Source organism: Ambystoma mexicanum, chromosome 1q (assembly GCF_040938575.1).
Source record: "Ambystoma mexicanum isolate Mex_15411 chromosome 1q, UKY_AmexF1_1, whole genome shotgun sequence".
In the NCBI taxonomy this organism is placed as follows: domain Eukaryota; kingdom Metazoa; phylum Chordata; class Amphibia; order Caudata; family Ambystomatidae; genus Ambystoma; species Ambystoma mexicanum.
Window position 1 is genome coordinate 472,471,195 of NC_090922.1, and position 15,399 is coordinate 472,486,593.

The 15,399-nt window shown below is 44.9% G+C and overlaps 1 pseudogene; it reads left to right on the top strand.

Annotated features, from left to right (window-relative positions):
• The first annotated feature begins 12,304 nt into the window (after positions 1 to 12,304).
• Positions 12,305 to 15,224, top strand: LOC138556723 (interferon-inducible GTPase 5-like; annotated as a pseudogene).
• The last annotated feature ends 175 nt before the right edge of the window (positions 15,225 to 15,399 follow it).

The following is a 15,399-nucleotide window of genomic DNA, read 5'->3' on the forward strand; positions in this document are numbered from 1 at the left end:
GCAATGCAAGAGAGGTGCACAGATGTAGAAAGTACACACAGCCTAAATTCGTTTTTTAAAGAATGATCTAGAATAAAACTTTTAATAAACCACAAAAACAAATGCTTCATCCATGATGCCCCTGAACTGTTCCCAACCATCATCCCGGAAAGGAGACATCCCATAAAGGATAACAGGCATGCTTGATAGATAAATCTACTTTCAAAGAAGAAGCTGACCTGATCTGACACTGAAGATGGCAGTCACCACCACAAAACCCAACACTGTGCCCCCGACACCATAGACCACATCTTTAACCCTGAAACAGTCTAACTGGCCAGGCCAATACCGACACTGCGGGCTGCCATGATGTATGACCCTGTTTTAGGTAATCTTGCAGGGTAACTCTCTGCGCTGTTCCCGGTATTTTGAGAAGAAAGCTTGTATTGCTCCTGCCCGAGTTGCCCCTGTTGTGGTCAAAGAGAAGCCTTTGCTGCTGCTTTCCCTGCTGTACCCGTTTGGTGTGTTTGAGGGCAGCTTCGTTGATGCTGCCTCAGCTGTGCCTATTATGGGTGTGCAGAAAATGTAAAACATTGATTGTTTGATTGCGATCAATTATCTAGAGCACTTGGCTAAGATTGATTTGTAGGCGTTGATGTTAAGGTTCTGAGTCACCCTACAAGCAACCAAGGTGGACACGTTCCCAAAATCAGCGCGGCATGTGATTGGTTACCCTGGTAAGTGGATTTTGCAAGGGGATGGATTTCCAAATCGTGCTCCTGATGACTGAGGCGGTCTTCCCCTCTTAGAATCCACTTTAAGTGCGGAACTGACTAGTAAGCTATGTTTCACTGCGCCTAGGGTTCTTCCAGGAAGATCTGACTTGACAAAAAAAAAAAATTAGATTTTGTCCGTCTGTGGTAGGCGTTTCAATAGCAAATGACCCATTTTTAAAGGCCATCCTTCTTCTCCAGGGACCCAGTGAATGGACTTCATGGCTACAGAACCACAACACTGCTTTTCCACTTTTATAGACGCCTCAAGAGCACAACTCCAGCATTTTGATTCAACATCAACATCCTTCACTGTATAGCAGGAATGGAAGTTAGAACTTATAAAAGAATTAAAACATACCCATGCCAGCTCCTCTGCCACCCTACACCCTTACATCCCTAGTGCCAGCACCCCAGCCACCCTGCACCCTTACATCCCGTGTGCCAGCTCCCCTGACACCCTGCACCCTTACATCCCTTGTGTACAGCATTTCTTTGCTCCCAGTTTGGTTTGTGCTTTGCAAATCCTTTACATACATAAATAAGGACAATTACCTAAAGATGGAAGTCCTCAAAAGAAAATGTTGAACGGAGAATTGCAATAGTAAAAGAAAACACTTTCTGTGGTTAATATCAAGCCCTGGGCCAGTTTTGTCTGACTACTTGGCAGTATCCAACTTAAGAACAATTAGGTTGGAGGGCATGCTTAGCCTGACCACCCTCCCTCCAGAATGTCAGAAATACTGACCGATGGCAACACACTTATCCTCTAAGCTCTTGAGATGAAGTTTCTGTAGGGCCTCAGGTGGGGCTAGACCAATATCCCCCTTAACAGCTTCATGGAAGTGCAGAAAGTGAGGCATTGTCTCTGTGGAGGCTCTGTCGCAACCGGAGACCTCCACTTCTCCTCACTCACTGCCTGAGATTGAGGTCAGTGTCAGGATCCACAATCTCAACTTCATGCATAAGGTTCTCATCTCTGGTCTCCTCATGGCGGCCAGGTACTGCTCCATCCCCTTCATAGTTATGAATTAATAATAAAAAGATACTCTAGGGTAACAGAGGGAAAGCGTCAATGAGTCATGTTGTTTCATCTCCCAGAAGCACCCCATCATTTCCGTATGGTTCACATCCTGGGTGCAGTCAGGGACTTCCCAGAGGCCCTCCTTGCCCCACCTTGACAGTAAAACCACAAAAAAAGATAGAACTGCTACTCGGAAAGGTTCAACCCAATTTTTGTCAATAAATGAAACAAAACATATAAGTTGTATTGGGGAACCTTTAACACTTGTACTAATGGAATTAATCCCCAAGTTCGTAGCCCGTGAAATTGTCCAGAAAGGAAAAAAACACATACACATCAGGAGCTGTGAATATACATTGTTTGTATTAAGACAAAACAAGATTCTTTTGTGGACACTTACATATAATAAGATTCGAAAATGTAGACAAAAACATATAGTGAAGTCAGAATTAAAACAATATTCAACGTATAATGATCCTTAAGTTCGTAAAGGTTGAAGGACAGTTGTTCACAAATGCACCAAGAAACTAAGACATAGATGTTGTCTAGGCGAGCGGGGTTTCAAAAACACATCATAACCCGTAGGAGAAACATATAGAAATCAAAAGCGTTGATAACTCTGCGCTTTTAAGGACCTGTGAGAATCTATGTCCTTAAAGAAATATGCAAATTTGAAGTATCTGGTGCACGGAAAGCATCTTATGTTTCAGGTGCCAACGTGGCAGGGGGTAAATGTTTTAACCAACACGTGTGTTGAAATTATATAAACAATATAGAACAACAGAACCCCTAACAGTGGGTTAATTCGTCCCCCTTGCATACAAAAAATGTTTTGGCGGCAATGTCATCCATCTTGAAGTTGCATCAGAGGGATTTATGCTTGTACATAGTAGCCACCTTCATCAGGGCGATTAAGTGGCCCCTATAATAAAAGAACCAAGAGAATAAATATGAAATCTTCTTGGTCCGGAACTAATTCCTTTCTGGACATTTCTGGGCTAATTAGTAACAACAATTGTATTGTTCAAATGAAAAAGTATTGTTAAAACACACATAAACATTTTGGCGAAGGGCTGATAAAAATCAAGGTAAAGGATAGTTTGTTGCTACCTCTGATATAGTGTGGTGGGAGTGTTAAATAACTTGCTCGCCACAGGGACCTTGTAATTAATCTCTTGGTGAGGCAGGCATCCCGGTGGGGCTTTTCCGGTGAACAGGAATGTTCATCCGATAGAGGGTTTGACGACCGTGCTGGCCTGAATGTGGAGGGCACGTGTAGAGGTTCCAATCCGGAGTTTATAAGCTCTGAAAAGGAAGCCAAAATGTGGCATGGTATAAGTACATGCTGCACGTTCGTAAAGTAGTGCATGTCAGAGCAGGAGCCATGATGAAGTGGCTTCTGGCCGTGCACACTCCATTCCTTAACTGGGAGCTGAATCATGTATCGACTGCAAATACAAAACATGTGGAGTGAACTGAGAAAGTTATTTATATGCAGGTTATATGTTGAAGGGGGTACCTGGGCTAAAATAGGTTCACTCCCGAAATCCCGTGGATTCCTCCAGGCTTGGGAGTATGGGCAGAGCTCATCTGTTAGGTGAATGCCTAGTAGTGGGAGCGGAATCTATAGTTGTAGAGGGGTGGCGTCTGAAAACCCCTGTCGGAATGGGAGAGAGTGAAAAAGAAGTGACATTCACAATGGCTATGAGGCTGGTTGAAATCACATCGAGTCTGCTGGCAGCATTGTGTAAAAAGGGACTCAGTGAGGTACCTGGGGGGTCGTCGGGTGATGGTCTTCAGTCCTATCGGGCAGCGTGTGAGGCTGCGTGTAGTCAGACGTCTATCTGCTCGTTATGTCCTGAGCGAGCACTGTGTCATATGAGCCCGGAAAGCGAGCCGGTGCTCTGGAGCCGAGTAAGAAGCAGCCGCGCTGCTGTAAACTGTGGACGCTGTGAAGCTGTCCACGGCAAGTTAGAGGGTGTGAATCACCCAGCCAATTGGAATGCTGTGATCCCTGCGGTCTGATTGGTGGTGGCAATTGGAATGCGGAACAAGATCGGAGCGACGGAGCTAAGTGCAAAGTCGGAAAGCCGCGTAAATACTAAAAGGTCTGGTCGAGTCACCGATAATGATATATCATTTTAGGCCAGACCTGCGTCATGCGACCCAGAATGCAGTTGCTACAAAACAACCCTCACTGTGAGCACTGCGAGGGTGTCGTGGCCAGAGAGGGTGTGTGTGGCCTGTGACCCAGTTGTATGCTACACCTCAGGCCCAATGTCATATCGATTGTACGGCGGCACAGGGCCTGCTGGATGCAGGCAGCTGTGCCTACAAATGGTGTCATATATGTTTCTCGGTACTCAATATCAGCTCCCCACTATATATATTTATATATATATATATATATATATATATATATATGGCCTACTGTGCAAACGGCTAGGGGATAGGCGTATGCTCTGAATTGGGTCAGTGGCGCTGTATATGTCTGAACCCACACCTGTAGGGACTACGTTTCAATGTATGTCTGGAGAAACACCCTGCCTGTGGGATCCACGGTGTGAGGATGCCGTGACCCTGCCGACAATCGGAAAAAAGGGGGGGGGCGGGGCACACATGGGGAGCTTGGAGGTCTATGCGGGTGTGTCAAGAAGTAGACTCAATTGAATTGTGAGTGAGGTCTCCTGTCCCCTCCTCTGGACATGAACTCGACAGTAAGACACTAATATATTTCAACCAACAAAAAAGTCTGTCCCAACCAATGGCAATATGTAGTCTTGTATATTGAAGGAGCCCCCTTGGCCCTGGTTCTAAGCCAGGGGGACAGACGCTTCAGCCTGCCCGCATGACCAATGCATCATCTTTGCTTTACTAGAGTTGGTTACCAGCCTCTTTGCCCTACAGTGTGTCAAAGGTTCCCGGGAGTGTCCTGATACCGTTCTCCATTTTAGCCTTCAGAATTGCATCATCTGCAAAAAGTGATCTCCTATGAATACACCTTGGGGCTGTCAGCAATCTCCCTTGCCAGCCACTCCCCTATGTCATTGGTGAAAACATTAAAGTGGGTTTGGACCAGGACACACCCCTGCCTGGCACCTATGCTGATGACAAACCTCTTTGTTACCTCCCCATTACCTCCAAACCTAACACTGTCCTGAGTCTTGTCCTGAATAGCCGGAAGAGCACAATCTGTCCCAGCTCCATTGTGGTCCAGCCAACAGAATGTCACAGGATGCTCCTGTCAATTATGTCAAAGGCTGCCCTTATATCTACAAATGCCAGAAACAACTGACATCCTTTAAGGTCGAAGTATTTCATGCCTAAGAAGGATAGCCTCATCCACTGCTCAATTGTTCACGAGCCCTTCTAGAAACCCACCCCCCTTTGACCTCGGATCTACTTTTCACCAATTCCAAGAAGCCTGTCAGCCTTCTCAACATTATTACTAAATGGTTTTCCTGCATCCCTTCTGAGGTCTTCCATTAGTCTAGGATCTTGCCCATTCCCAAAATCATGTTGAAGTACTAGTACAGAAGAGGGGCACAAATGTCGGGTGAGGCGAGTAAAAGCTCCCTGTGGACTCCATTCTGACCCATAGCTTCACGCCCTTTCAAACAGGCAATTGCTAGTTTGAACACTGTAAGTACTGGGACCTGATTCACAATCTATCTTAATGGATCCAGGGTAAAGGAATGGGGGAATAACAATCCCGTTGTCTACCCTGCCAGACAATGGTTCAAATTAATTTCCCCACCTGGCTCTTGGAAAGTTACTACCCACAATGCAAGTGAATCCATTGCCCCCTTGTCACCGGGGCCCAAAAAGCCTCAGAGTCCTTTATACTGATGGCCCTGGTCAAGTCATTCCCTAGGTTTCGCACTTCACGCATGATTACATGTTTGTACTCCTTTTGTTGATAACTAAGTGCTATTCCTTCTTAATCCGGCTAGGCTGCCTTGCCTCCCTTGCTGGTTTACACTTTGCCTTCCAACGTTCCTTATCAAAGCAGCACATGTGACAAGTGCATCCATCTCTCGCCTCTTTGCTCTACACTCTCCTGCTACCGTTTGCCTTAGGGATTTACCACTATCTACTGCCTTCTCTCGGGTGACCAATAGATTCCTGACATCAGTCAGTCAGGATCTGCTCCCCATCCTGAAGGTCTGCCATGTCAGGATGCCACTACTTGTTCAAGATGAATTGCAGTGGGTTCAAGGTGATGGTGTGGATCCTGGGAAAGTAAACTTCACAGTTAAGCTGACTTCAAGTGAAGCAGTGGTAGCCCTTTTCTCTTATAGTCAGTAGTGCCAGTCACACACTTTACCCAACGCCTCCTGGGCTTCTTCTGGGTCCTTTTACTCACCACAAGAGATTGGGGACTATGTGTTAACACCACCAACTATTTGCAGGCCCAAGAACATATGGAGCCCGCTCAGGATATACTTACTTGGTGATCACACTGCTGGGGATCGGGACTCATTTGGATCGGTGGAATGAGCAGAACCACAAACTATCTATAGTGCAATATGGTTGCTGAATGGAAATGTCCTTTATTGTATATTGCATTTAGATCATACATGTCACATTGCTCTTTATAATCAAAATGTGGGGCTAGCTGGTGGCCGCGTCTTGCATGTCTGCCTCAGAAATAAAGGTTTAAAAAAAACTATACATGAGGCATATGATAGTATTAATCTGACATTTAAGGTTGCATTTGACATACATACAGTGATTTTATCACAAAGAATATGCTGGCATTGCTAGGTCATTAGAAGCTGCACTTACCATATGATGACAGCAGCTGCACATGTGGGACTATAACCGCCAATGGTGATTATACCAGGCATATGATGGCATTATTCAGGCTGGTTGAGACGGCCCCTCACATATAATGGCAGTGCCTCTCAGCCTATACTTAGCATATGGTAACTATCCCCATTATATTATAGCATCAGAGAGGCCTTTGAGGCTGCACTTGTAATGTAATGCAAACACTTGGTCATGTTGGGCTATACCTTTCAAATGAGACAATATTACCAGAAAATTGATGCAATTGTCTGGGCATTTAAGGCTATGCTTGGAATAAGAAGGCAGTGACTTCATTATCTTAAATATGAAAACTACAAGAGGTATATGGTAATATGGGGTCATTTAAGGCTACTCTTGCCATATGATGGCCGCATGAGGACTTGTGAGGATCTACCCTGTTTATGGGGACTTTATCATAAGGAATATGTAAGCATGTTTAGGGCATTTGAGACTGCACCTGACATATAGTGACAGCACCTGGACATGTGGGGCTACACCCTACATATTTATTTTGTTTTATTTTGTATTGTATTGGTGTTTTATATATAGGCTCCAAATCGTATGAGTGGTTCAAGGTGCCAAAGTGATCTAATCGCAGCCAGGATGTAAAAGGACGTACAGATCATTGCCATTTAATTAGGGTTAGTGAGCAAATACTTTCAAGGCACAAGAGAGTACATTCCAGAATTGCTAAGGAGACATAGAGGGGTAGAGAGGAGTAGGTGGGCAGGAAGATGAGCGAGGAAGGGAGGGTAGGCTTGAAATGAAAGTAAGTACAGTTTACTGAAGAGGTAAAAGTGCTATGGGGTCTGAAAGTACCTATCACGTAAGTGCTATTTTAGTAAAAGAGAGATGCAAGGACACAGAGAAGGGGTGGCGTATTTAACCAAGTTGGAAGAAGGGGGATTAATGAGGGGCATCTGGGGGTTCTAAGTGCTTCTATAGTTGGAAAAGGTGGTGTCCAGATGAAGCAGGTAGTGGAGTCATGCAGGTATAGTTTTAGGTTTATGAGGGTTGAAGCAGGTGGTGTGTTAGGGTTGTGATTGAAGGCTGGCACTGTATCAGTCTTTGGATAGTTTTTTGAAGGTGTTGAATTTGGGTTCTTGTGAGATGTAGTCTGGTGGTTTGTTCCATATGGTGGGATCAATGGAATAGAATGATTTGCCTCTTTGTTGTTTGCGCCAAAAATTGAGAGGTGTTTAATCTTATTGGATGACCATAGGTATGTGTGCGCGATGGCAAGCTTAAGGAATGATTGGAGGCATGAGTGACTAGAAGACTTGATTGTCTTATGGGTAATGTTTACCATTTTGATTTCGATTTTACTTTTAATGGGAAACCAGTTGAGTGTTTTTAGAGGTGGAGTGATATGGGCATAATGCTTGAAGTTTAGTATGCATATTGCAGTTTTGTTTTGGATAATTTGGAGCAGTTTTAGGTTTTCTGAGGACATACCCAAATAGAGAGAGAGAATTGCAGTATTCTAGTTTGAGGAGTATTAGGACATTGGAGATGATGATCTTTTGGTTAGGTTCCAAGTAGGGAAGCATCTTTCTGAGGATATGTAGGAGGTAATTTTCTGTTTTTGGTGAGGTCTTATATATGTGGTTTAAGGGATAGTTCAGTGTCTATTAGGATTTCCAGGTTCCGTGCTTCTGAACTAGGCTGAAGGGTGAGGGGGGTTCCTAGGTTAGCAGACCATATAAAAGGAAGGTGGAGAGTGTGCTGGGTGCCAAAGACCATGACCTCTGTCCTTTTTGTATGGCTGAAAGGTTTTGGCCGATTGAGTTGTTGGATTCGATGTTTGGTGAAATGGAGAAGGCAGGTTGCGTGCCTTCTGCATTTCCTTGAACTGTGGGTGTACATTGTTCTATGATGTGCATGTGGGGCTTGATATAGGCATTGAAGCGCCATGGGGATGAGGTGGATTCCTGAGACACTCCTTGAGTAACTTCCTTAGGGGTTGATAAGAAATCTGACTTTTACTGGGCTGGTGCGGTTTTGGAGAAAAGACTCAATCCATTTAAGGGCAGAGTCTTGTGTGCCTAGGTGGAAATGCAAGCGCTTAAGATGTGTGAGGTGACTAATGGTGTCAAACACTGAGGAGAGTTCTAGAAGGATCAGGCAGGCAGGCAGGAGTGTTGTTATCTAATGGGAGTAGGATGAGCTCTGTCATGTGTAGAAGTGCAGTTTCAGTGGGGTCCGACAGCGGATTGATTGTTGTGGTGACTGTACCAGACATAAGATGGCATTATTGGGGCATTTGAGGCTGCTGCTGACATGTGATGGCAGCACCTCTGAAGCATACTTTGCATATGGCAACTCCACTCATTATATGCTAGCATTCTTGGGGAATTCAAGGGTGCACATGCTCTATGGTGGCAGCCCATGAAGATGTGGAGCTAAACCCTACACATGGGGATAATGCCAAGAATGTGATAGTGTTATTAGGCCATTTAAGGCTGCTCTTGCCATATGATGTCTGCATAAGGACATGTGGGGCTATACTTCATGTATGGCGACACTATTGCAAGGCATGGGATAGCATTATAAGGACAATTGAGGCTGAACATATCATAGCAACACCTGGACATGTTGGATTATACGAGGATTATACCGGGCATATGGTAACATTATTGGATCATTTAAGTCTGTGCATAGCATGTGATGGCAGTGCCTCTAAGGCTTATGTTAATTATACCAATTATATCGCAGAATTATAGGGGCATTTGAGGATGCTTATGGCTGCAGCATCTGCACAAGTGGGTCCATACCCTAAATACATGACTACATTATAAGACACATTATGGGCCTCATTACGACTTTATAGCGCCATGGCCACCTCCAAAACCGGGTCCGGGTTCCCTGAATGGGGAATTACCAGGCCATTCCGAGTGTGGAAGGCCCAGTATTTCCTCCTTCAGGGAACCAGGGTCCGGTCCTTCCCCATTCCCATTCGAGCCCCCATAGGTCTCAATGGGAATGGGGAGGGAGCTAACAACAGGCCTGTCAATTACGGGCCCGTTGTTAGCTCCCTGGTCCCCTTGCGGGACCCGCTATGGACGTTGAGAAAAACCAGACGTCCACAGCGGGTCTCGTGAGGGGACCTCGTAATAGTGCGGAGTGGGTTTAACAGCGCCGGCACCATTACCGGTGCCATTAAACCCATTCCGCACTTCTCGTAATGAGGCCCATTATGACTTTTTCTGAGCATTTGAGGTTGCACTTGGCATATGGCAGTACCTGAAAGGATATGCCTTTTACGTGGTAATTATACAACAGTCATATAATGGTATTCATGGACATTGATTGCTGCACTTGCCATCTTATGCTCTGTGATGGCATGGCATTTTTTGGTGGGTCTATACCTTACACATGATGACTATATTATGAGGAATTTGATAAGATTATTAAGGCATTTGAGGCTGCACTTACAATATGATGATAACACCTGGACATGTGGGGCTATATCCTGTTATGGCAACTCTACAAGTGGTATGGTGGCATCATATGGGGCATTTAAGGCTGCTCCTGACATATGATGGCAGCACCTCTGAGGCTATTCCTTGCATATGGTAACGGGCATTATTAGAGGATGCACTTGGCCTTTGGTCTCAGCATCTGCACATGAGGGATTATCCGTTAACACCTTCATATCTGGAGAGAATACCATTTCCAGTTAAATGATGGAATTGTATTGCCATTTTAAGACGTAGTTGCCACATGATAGCAGTGCCTAAACATGTGGTGTTATATCTTGCATATGGTAACGATACCAAGCATTTTATGTCTTTTTGTGGCATTTGACACAGCACTCTGAATGTGATGGCAGGACAAAGACATATAGAGCTATTTTAAACCTTGCAAATATTAATCGTGTGCCCAGGTACTCACATATTTGACAAGTATTTCCATCTTGTGTGCAATGTCTCACACCATTTGGGATGTAGAGATGCTGCCGGCTGCCCACTCTCCCAGAGCTAGCTGACCTGCCAACTCATGGTACTACCTGCCCATAAGATGGCAACAGCTGGCCAATGGTGTGAGTACCTGGGCATACAATGGCAGCTTCTGCCAATGAACTTTTTTTGCAAATGTGTATCTCTTATCAGTGCTGGGCATTCCTCGGTGAGATCTAGTTTGTGATAATTTTCATATACATTTAACATCACACGTGTAGTTTGGTTGCAAGCTATTTTGAATAGTTATTTTCGTTATTTGATTTGCTACAGAATTTTGATTACACATAGTTGAATTCTCGTTCGGAATAACTATGCACTTCCCTAACAATTTAATAACCGGTGTTTCAAGCTAATGCTCTCATCAGTGAAAAATACAATTCTTAGGAACTTAGTTACCATGGATAGGAAGCAACCTAACAGGTATTGCCTTTAGATGGTTACTGACAATTAGTCTCTTGTGCACAGTGATAGGCAACTGTGAAATCATACCAAAGAAACAAAGGACAATAGTGTTAAAAAAGCAGATAAATATATAAAAATAACAGAAAATGAAGGATGAGTTACTTTGGGGGCAAAGAACAGGCTAGGGAACCGAGTTTAAGGTCACAGTAATACCCTGTTATTGGCATCAGCAATACCTCTCAATTATCTGTACTTTGAAAGTTTGAACACATTAACCCTATTAACATTCTACCCCGTAGTATACATTGTATTGCTTGATAAAAATCAAATTGTAAGCCTAGAAGTAGATAAGTAATTGTGTGTGAATGCTTGTATATGTATTAATGTTAATCTGAATTGCTGTGTAGAAAGACCATGTATATTCTACTCATCCTTTCTGATCATCAGCCTACGCTTATTCATCGTAAATGGTGTCCACTTGTTAAGGTGTTGACATATTCCCAGGATGGAGTGTGGCCATTCTTTTGCCTATCTAATACCTGTAAAAGAGAGCACAGCCACCTCCTGCCAAGCGTTCTTTACATAAACCTGGGAAGGTTACACTTTTCAGGAACTAGCAGGTGCATGAACCTCTACTTTTCTAGGTACAGCAGAGAGAGAGAGAGTGGGTGTGTGTGTGTGTGTGTTAGTGTGCGTCAGTGTGTTTGAGTCATGCTCCCATGACCTATCGTCAACAATCTCCTTCACGGGTGATACGGCCACACAGTTATCAAAATCTGTGTGGTTTAATAGAGGACAACATAGACAGGAGATTCTTGCTTCTCAACCCACACCACCACACCCCCAGGGTGAGCATGCATTCTTTGTACCATTGTAAACTGATAAATAACTGATCCTTATGTACACTGGAGGCTCTACCTATAGTTGATGCCTTTTATTTATAAGAACATTGCATGACATTTTCAAATAATTCTAACAGACATGACGGTTGTGTGATCAGTACTGTTAGAAATCCATTAACATTGAGACATGATCAAAGAAAGTGAATTTTTAGTTTTTCCTGACCACTATTCCATTTTTTCACTAGGAATATCTCTATCATCTGGAAGATGAAGACCACCTACATCCAATAGAAGCTGAAGATGCATTCTGGCCTCTGGAAGAAGGCAGATTCTGTCTTTTGCAAGCTCAATCTCATTGCCATTCTCTAGATTGTGTAGTCCACTGCTGCCTTCTGTAATATAAGTCCAATTTTCACCTCTGGAAACTGAAGACCATTTCCATCTTCTGAATACTGAAGAACAATTGTGTCCTGTGGTAGCTGGAGGCCACCACTTTTCCATTTGTCTGCCATGGCTGGTATTGATGACAGTTGTGGGTTGGAAAGGTGTGAGCTAATAACAGATGAGGAAGTTGCTGAAGTTCAGGCCACAGTAGAAAAAATAGACCTGACAGAAGCTGCTTCCAAACTTTAAAAGTCTCTAGAATCACTGGGAAATGCACAGCAGAACATTGCCATCACAGGAGAGTCAGGCTCAGGGAAGTCCACATTTGTGTATCCCATCTAAGGAATGGAAGATAAAGATAAAGGATCTGCTAAGCCTGGTGTGGTGGAAACTACCATGTGTCACATGTGCTACTCGTACCCTAGTCACCTGAATTTAAGCATCTGGTACCTGCCTGGCCTTGGAACACCGACATTCAAGGCCTCCAAATACCAGGAGATGGTCAATTTAATCTGTTATGTGTGATGAGTCCCTTGGTGTCGTCCCTTCTCCCCAGGAGGTGGACCCTTCCCATGGGGCCAGGGAGGGGAAGCTGCTACCTAACAGTCACTCTGGGGGGTACTCAGCGGTAGGATCTCATGGGAGGGGGCCACCTCTGCAGGACAGGGGAAGACTATCAAGGGGGAACGTGGTATGCCAACCACCATTCTGCCCTGCATTATTCACCACACAACACAGATGGGGCCCAAGCATCCCCACCCTCTGGTTCCTTTTTCTTCTGTTAGTTACTTCGTTCATAGTAGCCCTGTCTATCATATAGACAATACCTTGACGAGGAAGAGTGAGGAAAGTATGGGAGTAGATGGCTCCACAAGTACTGACACGAGGAAGAGCAGGGCAATGACGAGCCCTACACAGAACTAAGACAAACATACTAGCTATCCAAGACTTGAGAGCCCACTTACCATAAAAACTGCTGAAGAACTTTCCTCAGGGTCAGTCCTGTTCCAGGGGAGCAGCGAGCTGGGAAGCAAAGCCATGCAGAGACGAAGTGCTGCAGACCCAGATGGCTGGAGAAGGAAGTCGGCATCCGAAAAGACAGAGGGGAGCCTAAAGTCACCAGGGGGCTGGGAAACCCGACTTCCAGTGGCAGGAAGGAAGCCAACCAAGTGGTCCAGGCAAGACCCGACATGCAGGGAGAAACCAGCATTGCAGAGTCCCCAAAAGTTGAGAGCAGACCATGAGAGCCAAGGGAAAGCCAGAGAAGCATGCCAGTCCTGCCGAGGATCGGAACTCTCGTGGACCAAGTTAGAAGGTACGTGCAGGGGGACCGGGAAGGAGCTGGGAACCCCTAGAGGCTGTGGGTGGGAGGATGTGCAGCACCATCTTCCTCATCCCAATGGGACTGCACGGAGAAATGAAACAGAGACATACTGGGTGAGAGAGCACCCAAAGAAACCTGAAGAAAGATAAGGGTCTGGGACATATATGTTGAGAGAATTATACATACAAGATGATGCCTGGCAGGATAGTGAACCGGTCCTGGTTACGAAACATCATGAACCTGAGAACGGGGTCTGGGACCCACATGAGGAGAAGAGAAGACTAAGGGGGAAGAGAGCTATCCTTTGGCAAAAGTCAGAAGAAGACCAAAGGAAAAGAGAAATATCCTTTAGTAAATCTCAAGAGAAGACCAGAGGAAGAGAGAAATATCCTTTGGCAAATGTCAAGAGAAGACCAAAGCGGGAAAGATGTATCCTCTGGTAGAAATCCAGACATCATTGAGATTATTGAAAGAGAGCCTAAGAAAGGCTTGAATTAAAATGTCACCTGGGGAAGGGAGACCTCTCCCTCATCTGTGCGGAACTATGCAGAAAAGCCTAGTGAGGGTCAAGGGGAAGGAGAATATTCCCCCATCATTCACAAAACCATCCAGAAGGAGGGAGTCACCCTTCTCAAATCAGGGTGTAACTCATTCTATAGTTTTCTTTTGAAGTGTAAGGGACGGAAATAGGTTTGGGACACAGGACAGTGGACTATTTGATTTTGACGGACATTCTGACATAATCCTTAGTTATGTCTGAGGCAGGGAAACCCCTACTAGTTATAGGGACAGATTGGGTTCTTCCTTATTTTCTGTTAAATACAAGTCTATGCAACAAGCATGCCACCTTTGTGGCCCGCATCTACTTCTGCACGCTTACACATGACTTTTTTATTATCATTGATTCTGAGCGCTTCAAGGAAAACCACATCATCCGGCACTTGCAATCCAGAGAATGGGGGAGAAGTTCTACTTTGTGCGATCAAAGCTGGATTCTGACCTGTATGCATGCCAGAAGTGTCAGAAAGCTAAGTATGATGAGGAGGAAATAATGAAGGAGATCAGGGACAACTGCATCAAGTGCTTGAAGGAAGGAGGCATGCATCTGCGGAAAGTGTTCCTTCTGTCCTGCTGCAAACTGACCCTCTCTTGGCTTCCAGAAGATGCAGGACATCCTGGAGAGAGAGCTGCCAAACCTCAAGAGACCTGCCTTTCTGCTCTCACTGCCCAACATACCAGTAGCCATTCTGCACAAGAAGAAGGAGGCCTGGAAGCAACACATTTGGAAGTTGGCCACCATTTCCTGTGATGTGACTGCGATCCCCATCCCTGGTCCGTCTCTAGCTTGCGATGCCACTGTTCCGATGACAGCCATGATACGATACCTCAAAGATTTTGGTTTGGGTAAAAGAGTCCCTCCATAAACTTGCTAAAAGGGTTGACATGCCGGTAGAAGATCTTGGAGCAGTGATTAAGCCCTCTCTGGTTGACAAGGAGCTAACCAAAGAGCTTGTCTATAGTCTGTTATGCAGGACTGCAGTGGGTGGACTAATGGCCATTGAATATATTTTAAGTACCATCTTTGATTCAGAGGCTGCTGGAGGGATCTCATTTGCTACACCCTACTCCATGCAGCAGGGCTTCTTGAAGGAAACTGCAGACCATGCTGTAAGTTGCCTGACTAGGGCTTTGGAATCATTTACTGACAGTGATTGCAACTAGAGCAGATTGGGACTGTTTGCTTGTTCTGCAACCTCAGAAAAAGAGACCACATCCCTTCACAACATCATACATGCTACTAGTTGCTGACAGCCACCCCGATATGTTTTAGAACCCTGCAGTAATGCATCTACAAAAAGCATCCCCTCCACTACTGCAATGTCATTCTCACCTCCAT